This window comes from Rhinopithecus roxellana, chromosome 3, assembly GCF_007565055.1.
Source record: "Rhinopithecus roxellana isolate Shanxi Qingling chromosome 3, ASM756505v1, whole genome shotgun sequence".
Classification (NCBI taxonomy): Eukaryota; Metazoa; Chordata; class Mammalia; order Primates; family Cercopithecidae; genus Rhinopithecus; species Rhinopithecus roxellana.
In genome coordinates this window covers 40,671,514-40,684,098 of record NC_044551.1, presented here as the reverse complement: position 1 = coordinate 40,684,098, position 12,585 = coordinate 40,671,514, and the positions used below count along the sequence as shown (strand labels likewise).

Sequence of the window (12,585 nt, the reverse complement as noted above, 5' to 3'; positions counted from 1 at the left end):
AACCCTCTTGAAAAGGTAAGGTTTGAGCAAAGATTTGAAGGAGGTAGAGCGAGAGCCCAGTGGATATCTGGGGAAAGAGCCTTCTCCAAGGTCTCTAAGGTCTCTAAGGCGTGTGTGAGGAGCAGCAAGACCTGTGTCACTGTTAGAGAGTGAGCAAGGGGGAGGGGTTTAGGGGATGATGTCCCAGAGTTAATGGGGGCTGGGGGTGCACTCATGTAGGATCTCAAAGGGCATTTAAAAGATGTTGAATTTTTCTCTGAAGGGAATGTGGAACCATTGCAGGATTTCGAGCAGAGCAGTGATGTGATCTAATCTACATTTTACAGGGATCATTCCTGACATCATTTTGGAAATGGACTGTAGAGAGACAAGGATAGAATCAGGGCTCAGTTAGCAACTACAATAGTGAGCCAAGCAAAAGAAGATAGTGCCATGGACCAGGGATTCTGGCTGTATTTTGAAGATAGAGCCTATGGGATTTCCTCATGCCCATAGACTGCCATATGGGAGGGGACAGCTTGAAGTTAGGCAATGGGGAGGCCCTGGTTGGGCCAGGGGACAGTTTGTTTCTCAGTTTGACCAAATTCAGCCACTGGGGGTTTATTTCCTCAGAAATTACCAAGACTATTTATTTTCCCTGAGGTCAAGATAAAAACATCCAGGAAAGGACTAGACAATTTTATATTTAAGAAAAGGAAATGAAACTAACTTGTTCAGTCTCTTATTTTGTTTCAACCCACAAAGCATAGTGATGACAACACAGGAAGGCATATTTCACAAGAGGCCAGAGAAACAGCCAGTCAGTCAGTTGCTAAACACATTAATCAGATCTTCAGTGTTCCAGTTCACGCTGAGGTGACGCTGGTGTGGGAGAGCCCAGCCTGTTTGGAATGGGACCAAAGGCTCTCTACAGTAGCTTCTCCCCCTGCTGTGAAGGTAAAATGCGTTAATACAAGTAAAGTGGGTAGAGGGCAGCACACTGTCAGTGCTGTCAGTGCTATCAGTGCTATGTAAGTATTGGTTATTAGGCCATGGAGTATGGCCCAATCCCCTCATTAACAAGTGAGAAAACAGGTTTGGAGAGAGGAATTCATTCGTCTAAAGTTACACTGGCTTTCCAGCTTTACTTCTGAGCAGCACTAAGTTGGCTTCTTAAAAAAAATGTTTTGAACAATTGGAATTTCCAGTGTTGCCCCTCTTATAATTTATTCCTGGGAAGTTCTTTTAGACTTTCAGCTGTCTCATCTGAGAGCCTTCCTGTCCCCACAGGGAAGTTTAATGGGATATTTTGTTACTCTTGAGCACTGGTGGAAGTGAGCCTCCAAGTTGGCCATCAGCAGCTACTGCCTTCTGGTGTTTCTACCCTTGTCTACCAGGGTTGGTCTGTGTGACCAACAGCATATGACAGAAGTGATGGGATGACACTTCCGAGACTAGATTATAAAAGACTGTCTTCTGTGTCGGACCCTCTCTTGCTGGAGTTCTCTCTCTCTGACACACACACACACACACCCTTTCTCTTGTGTCATTTGTTTGGGAGAAGCAAGCTTCCATTTTGTGAGCAACCCCATAGCATGGCCTGTGTGGCAGGAAACTGAAGCCTCTGGCCCACAGCTGGTGAGGACTAAGGCCTGCCAGCAACCAGCGAGTGAGTTCAGAGGTGGATTCTCCAGCTCCACTTGAGTATGGAGATGATTACAGACCCAGATGACAGCCTGACTGCAAACCTGTGAGAGACCCTGAGCTAGAACCACCCAGGTTAGCAACTCCTGGACTCTGACCCTCAGAAACTGTAAGATAATAAATGTTTATTTTAAGCTGCTAAGTGTGGGGATACTTTGTTCTTTCCTTCCCACCACCATAACAGTTAACCTCTGCCACACTGTATACTTCTCTTTCCATCTCTGCCTGCTCCACTGTCCTAGTCATGGCCTTATGCCCTCCCCACATGTCCCTATAACCAACTGTCTTCTCTGAGGTCAAACCCAGAAGTCATCAAACCAGCTGAATCAGTCACAGTACCAACAGGAAACAGATGGTGGGCTAAAATGGATAATTTGAAGAAAGTTTAATATAGAAACTATTTGTGAAATTGTGGGTGGGGTGGAGAGCAATGAAAAGGAAGGAATACTGCAGTTCACAGGGGTAGTAAAGGTGGGTACTGTTTATGGCCTGAGGCCTGAAGAGGCAAGGGTGGGAGCAGTTACTGTACTCTGGAGACAGACAGAGCTGTGTGAAGAGGGTCCGCTGACAGGAATTGGGCCACAGAGCCAGCCTTGTAGCCCCTGGGGTGGGGGTGGGGGTAGAATGCAAAACACCTCAGCCTCTGCTGGTGCTTCCCTCTTAGATGAGCCCACCAGAAAGCTAGACATCAAGGAAATCTTAGACATCAAGGAAATCTATCTTAGTTTCCCTCAGAAGCAGATTGTGGGATAAGGGTTTAAGTGCAAGTCATTTATTTGAGAGTTCAGAGGTTCAGGGTACACCAGTAGGGAACTGAGGAAGTCAAATAAAGAAGAGAAGACAGCTGCTATGATTGTGTTATTAAGCCAGCTATCATAGTGGGTGACTGGAGCCTAGTCCTACAGAGAAACTCTGGAAACAATGTAAACACACCTCTCAGAATTATTTCACTGAAGGATGAGGGTGTTGGGGTATTTATACCACTAAAGTCTTGGTTGAGGGCTGCTCCTGGAGAAAAGGGTTAATTCCTGGATACTTTTGGACTGACAGACCAACCTTCTGTGTTTCTGGGAAAAGCCCTCAGACACAAAGATACAGATACTGGCAACTGGAAGTCTGTGAAACGTTGAGGTAGAGAAGGCCTAAGAGATTTGTGCAGGGATTGGCAGTGTCTGCTACCAGGCCCACTGATGGGATACATTCAGATGAACCTCCCATTCACAAGGCAGGATGGAGAACTGTGCAGAGGGTGAATCTGGAAGCAAAAATGAAACTTAAGTGCATGCTTAAAGTTAATAAGTAAAACTTATTAATACTCTTAGATATAGATGCACTGTATAGGTTTCAAAACAATAATTTTTCCCTTTTATTCTCACAATTACTCTACCCTCTCTTGTAACCATGTAGCTAATTGTCTGATTCTGCTTCTGCATTATGCAGTGTGCATTGCAATTCTGATTGTGCTGTGCATTTCACTGTGCCTTACCTAGGTCAGGCATTGGAATTACTCAATGAGCAGAAAAAGAGGCACAGAGAGGACCTAACTCAGTAAGATGCAAGATATTTAGAATCAGTTCTTTTACTTGCTGTTGGGTAATCTTAGAAAAGTTAACATATCCTCTTTGGGCTTCTGTTTTCTGATGTGTAAAATAGGGATTGATAACATTTTCACCCTAGAATTGTTTTAAGGACTAAGTAATATAATGCATATAAAATCTTTGCTATACAATAAGTGCTAAATAAGTGTTTCATTCAAGTACTCTTTTTTGAAAAATATAGGCAAATGCATATAAATATTTGAGACCAAAGTTTACTTCAAAAATTAGACTGACTGAACAGAGATATCTTCTGGTAATAGACATTCTATTATCTCTAGCTACATGACTGTGTAATAATTGAACACTTTGGAATTAAGCCATGAGAACTGATTCAAATAATTATAACCACACTAATGAGACCATATGACTATCACTCCACTTCAAAGCTATAAAACAGAACGCTTCCATTTCCTCTTCTTTCTCCCTGTCTGCTTAGCATTTTGTTTTATCTCAAATTCCACATGTTCGAGAAATTTCATCATTTCACCATCCTTCCTTATCATTAATTCAATGAAGTCTTTCAGCCATAATACAAATTAAAAAATTCCTGCCTCTTATTTTGAGGCTAGAAAGTTACTTCTTTTGAGTTAGCAAGCGAGTGGCGCTTCCCCCAAAGAGTAAGAAGGCATTTTGCACAAGGATTTATAGAACAAAAAGAACTTTGGAAATTTTTTCAGGAAGAAAGGGGAAGAGAGGGAGACTAGTAATATCAGGAGTCCTGGTGCTTATTGCCTGACTTTTGGGAAGACCCGAGCTGTTTAGGGGCCTGTAAGTGAGGATCTAATGTCTGAGCCAGCACAGATTCATCAGTGAAACAAAATAGATCACCCCCACACAGGTATGCTTTTAATTAAAAACTGTAGTAATCTTAAGATCCTTGAGCCTTAGCTTTAAAAAAATTTTGGAGGTGCAAGTGACTTCAGAGAACATTTAACTCAACTATCTTCTTTTCACTTCTGGAACCTGAAGATAGAGAAAGGAGAAGGGACTTCCTCAGGATCACATAGCAAACTAGTGACAGAGCCAGGACTAGAAGTCATGGTTTAGTACTGTTTAGTGCCAGTTTAGTGCCTTTACCTTGTGCCAGTGACACACTCCCTGCCCCTATCCCCCAGTCTTCCACTGTCTCAATGAAGACCTTCTGCGATATCTCTCTGCTCTCATGCCTCTCGTGTTAGGGAACGCATGACATCCCAAGAAAGCCTGTTCTGTCCATTTTCAGACAGCTCTTTAAAAAATTCTTTCTTTGGGCCGGGCGCGGTGGCTCAAACCTGTAATCCCAGCACTCTGGGAGGCCGAGACGGGCGGATCACGAGGTCAGGAGATCGAGACCATCCTGGCTAACACGGTGAAACCCCGTCTCTACTAAAAAAATACAAAAAAACCAGCTGGGCGAGGTGGCAGGCGCCTGTAGTCCCAGCTACTCGGGAGGCTGAGGCAGGAGAATGGCGGGAACCCGGGAGGCGGAGCTTGCAGTGAGCTGAGATCCGGCCACTGCACTCCAGCCTGGGCGGCAGAGCGAGACTCCGTCTCAAAAAAAAAAAAAAAAAAAAAAAAAAAAATTCTTTCTTTGGGTAAGCTGAGATTTGCTTCTCCTCAGCTGACACTCTCTGATTCTAGGTCGGCTCCCTCTGCCCCAGGCATACTTCAGAGGTTTGCTCAGATTCCGCACTGCCTGTATGAGTCCTCCCATCTCTAGACTAAACATCCTATTGTCTTACAATTCTGTTCTGTTTTTGGCTGCAGTGATCTGTGATTGTGCCACTGCACTCGAGCCTGGGTGACACAGCAAGACCTTGCCTCTTAAAAAAACAAATCAGTGAACTTTGAGCAAAGCAGATTATCCTCCATAATGTCGGTGGACCTCATCCAATCAATCGAAAGCCTTAAGAAAAAGATAGACCTTCCCTAGGAAGAGGGAATTCTGCCAGCAAACTGCTTTCAGACTCAAGAGGCAACATCAAGTCTTCCCTAGGTTTCCAACCTGCTGGGGTACCCTGCAGATTTTGGACTTGCTAGCCTTTACAGTCATGTAAGCCACTTCCTTAAGAATCAGTCTCTCTTTCTTGTTCTCTCGCTGTCTCTCTCTCTCTACACACACACACACACACACACAATTGGTTCTGTTTCCCTGGAGAACTCTGTGAGTTAATACAATAGTTTTTCAAGCATACAACTTTGCCTTCGGCACAATTTCAGAACTGGAAAGAGAAGTCTAGGTTGACCTCTTGTCATCCTATCATTCATTTATTCATTCATTCAACTAGTAGAGCACTTATTCTGCACCTAGGTGCAGGTGATTGAAAGGAAAGTATTGTAACCAGAAATTTGAACTTAGGGAGGACTTTGATAAAACCAGAACCCACTCAAAATTATTAGTGCAGAGTGACAAAGAGTTTAGGTTCAGTAGTCAAGCTGTCCTGGGTTCATAGTCTGGCTCTAACAATTGCCAGTTGGTGGCCTTGGCAAGTCACTCAGTCTTCCTGAGCCTCAGTTTCCGCATCTGTAAAAGGGAGAATTTGGATTAGATTGTTTTTAATTTTCCCTTTAGTTTTGGACATGCAGTGTTTCACTTTAGTGAAAATTCAGAAAGGAAAGAATTGTATGTAGTGTGAAGGCTCTACTCTAGGGCCTAGGGAAAAGTCCGATATATGATCACGCCATTCATATATACTATCTATTCAAATAGGTAATATTTACTAGGCACATGCTCTTTCACATTCATGATTTCACTTCACCACTCCCGGCTAATTTTTTGTATTTTTAAATAGAGTCAGGGTTTCACTATGTTGGCCCTGCTGGTCTTGAACTCCTGGCCTCAAATGATCTGCTGGCCTCAGCCTCCCAAAGTGCTGGGATTACAGGCGTGAGCCACAGTGCTGACCCCTTTTGCATTTCTTTAAGTGGTAAAATAAAATATATACATTAATATATTCCAAAGGTTTATCAACTCTCAAACATATAAAACTAAGAGGCAAAGGTGTGCAAACAGTGTACAATACCATGCTTGGTGACCAATGTCTTTGTATTCTATCTTTCGTAGAAATTATCCAAGCAGCTAAGATTATTCACCAGTTTACTTGATTTAGTATCAATCTAAATTCTCAGTTAATTAAAGACCTTGGAAATTACGTTTAAGTTGATATATTACAGACTAACATAATCATTAATGATATAAACTATTTAGGAAATTCAGATTAGCTACAATCTCCACGATAAAACACTCTCCATCCTCTCTCATCATCTTCCTTTATGTTCTTCATGGTTTCACAAACTGGTATCATCTTGCTTATTTATTTGCCTACTTATTTTTTGTGAATATTTTCCCAGTAGATGTAAGCACAATAAATAAAGATAATTTGTCTTCTTTAGTGCCTAGAACATGTAGGAGATATTCAATAAATAGCTTTGAATGAAGGACTACAGTAAGTCCTCACTCAGCCTCCTCAATAGGTTCTCGGACACTTTGATTTTAAGTGAAACTATATATAAGGAAATCAATTTTACCATAGACAAATGGACAGAAAGAAGAGTTAAGTTCCTACAGCATATTTCTGATAACAAAAATATCACCAAACTTCTAAACAAAGACTAAAACACTTTCAATATTGAACACTGAAATAATTGTGAGTCATACATATGTTTAGTAAAGATTAATAAAAACAAGGAAGAGAATTATTTACCCGCTTATTCCAGTTTAGAGTTCGGGTGGCCAGAGCCTATCCGGCAGTTCAGGGCTCAAGGCAGTAACCAGTCCTTGACAGGACGCCATCCCATTGCAGAGCACACTCACACACACCCACAGTCATTCACGCTGGGATTACACACCAGTTTGCCTAACATGCACATCTTCCGGATGTGGGAGGAAACCGACCAGGGTACCTGGGGAAGATCCACGAAGACATGAGGAGGACATGCAAACTCCACACAGTTAGCAGGGAAACAATTTTTTTTTCCTCATCAACGTTGTAACAGAAGGATGTTATTCAGGGGTCTGCTGTACATGAATAAAATCTTTACTCATCATAATTGTACCAGATGTGAGGAATAGGTCTCATTTTATTATTTGATGGAGCTTGGGTGGGCTACTGGGTGTCAGACTCAAAATTTTGGTTTTCTGATTTCTAATACGATTTATCATATTATTCCCCACAACAAAATAAATATATCTGTACAAGTCAAAAATGAAAAGAAAAAGTCTTGTGTAGATATAATTCCTAGAGAGGGTATTTGCTATGGATTGCATCCTAATGAGGGCCTCAAAAGGCAGCGTTTTTTTTTTGTTTTGTTTTGTTTTTTTCTGGAGACAGAATCTCACTCTGTTGCCCAGGCTAGAGTACAGTGGGGCAATTCGGCTCACTGCCGCCTCTGCTTCCAGGGTTCAAGTGATTCTCCTGCCTCAGCCTCTCCAGTAGCTGGGATTACAGGGGCCCACCACCACACCTGGCTAATTATTGTATTTTTAGTAGATACAGGGTTTCACCATGTTGGCCAGGCTGGTCTCGAACTGCTGACCTCAGGTGATCCACCCGCCTCGGCCTCCCAAAGTACTGAGATTACAGGCATGAGCCACCACCCCTGGCCAAGGCCATGTTTTGATGGCAGCCAATGTCATTAGACTACAACTTCTAATGTACAAGTTCTCCCCCAGTATCAGGGGCTCTGTAACAGAGTATTACTTATTTCTTTCAGGTCCTGATGGTATTCTCTTTGGAGTGGTTGTAACAGAGGACCAAGGAAGTTGTGAGTTGTTTTCTGGCTTTTGCTGTAACAAAAGCTTGTTGTTGAAATTGGCTATTTGCCCCCCTCGTACATCCAGCACAGCATCCATTATTCTTCCCTTCAGTGCTCTCTTAGCAAAATCAGTCCAGCCAAGGCAGCAGACTTACCACGGCAGGCTCCTGTGGGGATTCGATTCAAACTTTATTTCTGGCTTGCTTTTAGGGTCCCAGGGCAAGTCGATATTAAAGAGACACTAATAAACTGCTAAATGGGAAGGGAGACTAGGCCTCAGCTGGCTCCAGTCTTGAGCTTCTGCCTTGTCCCAGAGGGTAGCCAATGTTCACAGCAGGGCACATGGAGTTACCAGTTGTCCACCCAAGGGAACTCTCATCCCCTTCACTAACCAGGGGAAATGTTGTATTAAGATTGTCCTCCTGTTGCAGTGAGCTGAGATCGTGCCACTGCACTCCAGCCTGGGTGACAGACCGAGACTCCTCTGCGGGCAGAAAGAAAGAAAGAAAAAAAAGATTGTCCTCCTTCAACTCTTTTTTTTACTATTAAATGAGAGTTTTGTATTAAACTATTCAGAATTAGGTTGTCCTTGTTTTTAGGTTCCCACACTATCTCTTTTGAATAAAACAGGTTGTTGGGACAGCCCTTAGGGTTTTTGTCAAATCATTTCTCATGTGAATCCCCTTCATCCTCACTGTCCTTCACTTCAGAAACTGGTATCTGATAATGATGATTTAGAGGTCATTTCTGCTGACCTCATCCCTGAATCAGAGGGAACAGCAAGGTGTAAGTTCTAAGTTTGGGGCCCACACCATATCAAATTTAGGCCTGGGGAAGGCAGTATGGCTCTTTCCAAACCCTCCAAAACACTACTGGGCTCCAAGACTGCTCAAGGTCTCACTGATAGTCAAGGCTTGTGCTCCCTTTTTCAGAAGAGCAAGATTAAAGAAAACTACTGTGAATTAAAAAGTGTGGGCACCAAGATGGGACGGGAGTCCCCTCTCACCCTATGGATGACATGGAGGGGGCAGAAGATTGTAGAATTGGCCTTGTCCCGCATGGAAGCTGGGCCACCCACGGTGGCCTGGGAAGTCTCTCAGATGCTGGATTCTAATGGGCTCTTGATCACCTTGGATTGGGCTATTTCACTGTTATCACAAAATAAACAGGACGCTCAAAGTCATGTTATGGCAGAGAACCAACCAGCTTCACACTGGTCCTCTAAACCAATCCTCACAACAGGGCTGGGAGACAGGTGTTACCTTTCCACTTTACAGAGAATGAAACAGAGAGGCAAAGCCTTCGAAGGACCCTACACTTCGGACATTGCAAAGCAGGATCTGAGTCCCGGCTCCTCCGTCCAACTAGACTTTCTTTCCCATGTCTAGACTATAGCTGGAAAGGTCCTGGAGGGCACATTTTAGGCCAACCCTCTCCGTTTACAATCCAGAGAGCGGAGACCCCCGAGAAGCCAAGTGACTTGTCCGAGGCTACGCGGCGAGTGTGTGGCAAGGTGAGAGGGGAGACCGAGATGCCCTGGTCTCTCCTTTCTCTCGCAGGTTCCTTTTTCCCCGTGCACAGCCCGCAGGGGACGCTGGAGGAGGAGCTGAGCCGGAGTTGCCGAGGCCCCGGGCCGGGGCGTTCCGGGGGCGGTCCCCAGCGGCCGCGCATTCCAAAGCCAGTGGCGCGTCCCGGACGCTCTTGCGCGCTCCCGCCTCCCGGGGCAGCCGGGGCACGTTCCGGGCGCTGCCTGGGGCTGAGGTTCCTGGCCTGGGGGTCGCTTCCAGCCGCCAGATCCCATGCAGTTCTGGGGACCCTGAGAAGCACCGAGCCATCCCTGCCCCAGGAACTTTCCGCAGACTCGCCGCCATCTGGAGTGAGTGGAGCCACCGGGGGGTTGTTTGTGGGGACTCTGGCAGAGCGGAGCTCTTCGGACTTGCAACCTACCTCTAGTGCTGCCCCTTTCCCAGGGCTCCCAACGTTCTTCTTAAGTCTGTTCTCTCCTCCCCCATTCTCCCTTTTCATCACTTTTGTATTTCTTGCCCTTACCCCCTCCTCCTTTTTCTCCCGCTGTCAGCCCCTAAGTTCGAGCCTACTCGTGCACAGAATTTTGGGCCTGGGGGAGGCGGAGTTTGGGTGGGCGAGCCCCAGCCCCACTCGGAGACTGGCTTCTCGCCGGGTCCCCTGCCCTTGCCCTCTCGGGAAGCGTCCTCCTCGGGCGGACTGCCACCTCCTGGCTCTCCAGGCCCAGCGTCAGGATTTAGCGCCCGGGCCTGCGCACCTGCTTGGGCGCTGTGCTGGGTTTGGGTCTTTGCACTTATCTGTCCCCGTTTTCTCGAGGCCCCGTGTAGAAGGCGCCAGGAGTTTGGAGTCAGGAGTGGCGAGTTCCAGCCCTGGTTCTGTCACTAGCTGCTTCACCATCCTTGTTTTTCCATCAGTGAAATGGGGAAAACATTTTTTGCGTGCAGAAAGCAAACGAGAAAGGACGTGAGCAAAGTATCTTGGAGAGAAGCCTTCCTTCAGGCTTCCTCCTGCTGGTTTTCTGTCCCTTTCCTGAGGACATGGTTGTTCCAGCTGCCGGTTCTCTTGCTCCCTACTCTCCCCCATGCCAGTTTCTTGAGGGTAGGGACTGCCTGTCTATCGTCATCTCTGAGGCATCCTCAGCTCTGCTAAGGGCCTGGCTAACAGTAGGTGCTCCATACATATGTACTGAGTGAAAGGATGAAAGGGGTAACCACCTCCCCCTCCCACAAATTGAAACAAACCTCAGGGGCTGTTATTCTGATTGAGGGCTAGGCTGGGCTCTTACTCACGCAGCTGCACTTGTTTCTTCTGGACCAGCTGGAATCCTGCTGCACCTGGGGGCTGAGGAGTCTCCGGTTCGTCTGTAGTGAATACTAAGGTCCTCAAAGCTCCAGGGTGTGGTGGTGAAGGCTGCACAATCACACAAGTATCAGAGATTCCTTGAACATCTGCTATGATGCGTGCTGCTACTGCAGTGGGCACGTAGTTTGGAAGAATTGGGGATGCCTGAATGAGGTGGAGGTGGGAGTGGGAAGAACAGTTCTCTGCGGGTTAGGAGACCCTCTGAGTTACCCTAATGGAGGCATTTCCCCTCTCTGGCCCTTGCCTTCCCCATCTGTAAAATGAAGACGCGGGAGTGGAACAGATGTTTGTTTGTCTGTGGTTGAGCATGACATGCTCTTTGGTTTATGCAGGCCGCACAGCAGCCATCTAGACACACGCAAGGCAGCACAGCTAAGCTTTAGGACATCATGTGCTTCTGCAGTGACAACCGAAAAAAACAAAAAGTGTTTTCCTGCTCCAACCGGGACCTCCTGTTCCCAGCTGTCCTGGGACTGTGAATCATGCTGTGGGGGTTACAAGTCATGCTTCATGAAGTCTCCCACAACTGACCTCTCCAAACCTCAGAACTGTGGCTCCATGACACAAAAGATCTGGGGAGTCCCAGAGAACAGCCAGAGAACCACTGAGCTGCAGTGAGGTGTTAGAGATGCCAAACAAATGAGAGACTCTGGGGACCTGTGGTCAGGTCAGATCCCAGGCCCTTGGGGGTGACAGACCAAGGGAATAAGGGCCGGTCACAGCCTCAGATGCTTTCCCAGCCATATGCCAATCCTTTAAACATTGTGCCTCCGTTTCTTCTCTATGGATTGAAACATGCAAACAGAGGAAATACCTCCAAGGAAAGAGGATATCTTGGTTGGGTGTGACAGTGGTATAAAAAATGGGCACGTGTACTCACAGTTTATTGGAGTATAGGAGTAAATGTTAGCATTGCCACACCCTGCCTTGTCCTCCCCAACCCTGACTGGCCCAGTAAGCAGAATGATGTTATAATGATCATACTTGCCATTTACTGAGTGCTTACTATAAGCTAGGCATGACTCTAAGCATTTTACTTGTATTAACTCATTTAGGCTTTACCACAATCCTATTAGGGAGGGACTGTCATCACCTCCATTTTGTAGATGAGGAAACTGAGGTCCAGAGAGAGTGACTCACCCATGATCACACAGAAAGTAAGTGGCAGAGCTGTAATTTGGATGCAGGCACCCTGGCTCCAGGGCCTATCCTCTGAACTTCATTGGAATTGGGGGGAACCAGGTTCAGATCTTGCCTCTGTCACTTACTTTCAGGGTGACCTGGGAGAAGTTAGGTGAGAATTTGATAGTCACTGTTCTAGTGGATCCCTGGAGACCTAGTACCCTTCCAACTTACTTAGGGAAGCAGAAGGTGAACCTCAAGAGATAATGGAGACATCTAGCAGTAAAGGCTTAGAGTTAGGTAGTTAGGAAGGGGAACTGCTCAGAAGTATAATTGCCTAGCACATTAAACAACAGCAAGCCAGATTCCACGTCTAAACCGTATACTTTAAATTGCTTAGTTGTGTATACAAAGAGCTTCCTTATTTTATTGATTTGCACTCTGATTGGCTGATTGGATATGTTTCTTGCTAGTGACCCACTATATAGGATCATATTCAAGATTCTGGGGACCAGGACATAGATGTCTTTGGTGGTGGTGGTGGACATTATTCTGCCTTCTA

General features: G+C 45.7%; 1 protein-coding gene and 1 long non-coding RNA gene across 8 annotated transcripts in view; one reads left to right on the top strand and one right to left on the bottom strand.

The window, feature by feature from the left end:
* Window positions 1-12,585, top strand: part of SMIM3 (small integral membrane protein 3) — a 28,621-nt gene continuing 16,036 nt past the window's right edge. Inside the window, exons 1-4 of one of the 5 annotated variants that reach the window (XR_004056285.1) lie at window positions 1-15; window positions 5,028-5,313; window positions 7,974-8,024; window positions 8,447-9,891. The gene's annotated coding sequence lies outside the window, so the exon portion shown is untranslated. Of the gene's footprint in view, window positions 16-770; window positions 937-1,777; window positions 1,793-5,027; window positions 5,314-7,973; window positions 8,025-8,446; window positions 9,892-12,585 lie in introns of those variants that run through there. The other 4 variants (XR_004056284.1, XR_004056286.1, XM_030926870.1 and 1 more) reach the window with 4 other exon arrangements.
* Window positions 5,589-11,145, bottom strand: LOC115896413. 3 transcript variants are annotated; one of them, XR_004056287.1, is made up of 4 exons: window positions 10,781-11,145; window positions 8,171-8,499; window positions 6,965-7,163; window positions 5,589-5,784 (listed from the first exon to the last, which is right to left on the bottom strand). It is a non-coding gene; the product is annotated as an uncharacterized LOC115896413 (long non-coding RNA). The 3 variants fall into 3 exon arrangements; XR_004056289.1 differs by having other exon boundaries at window positions 10,825-11,145; XR_004056288.1 differs by having other exon boundaries at window positions 10,829-11,145.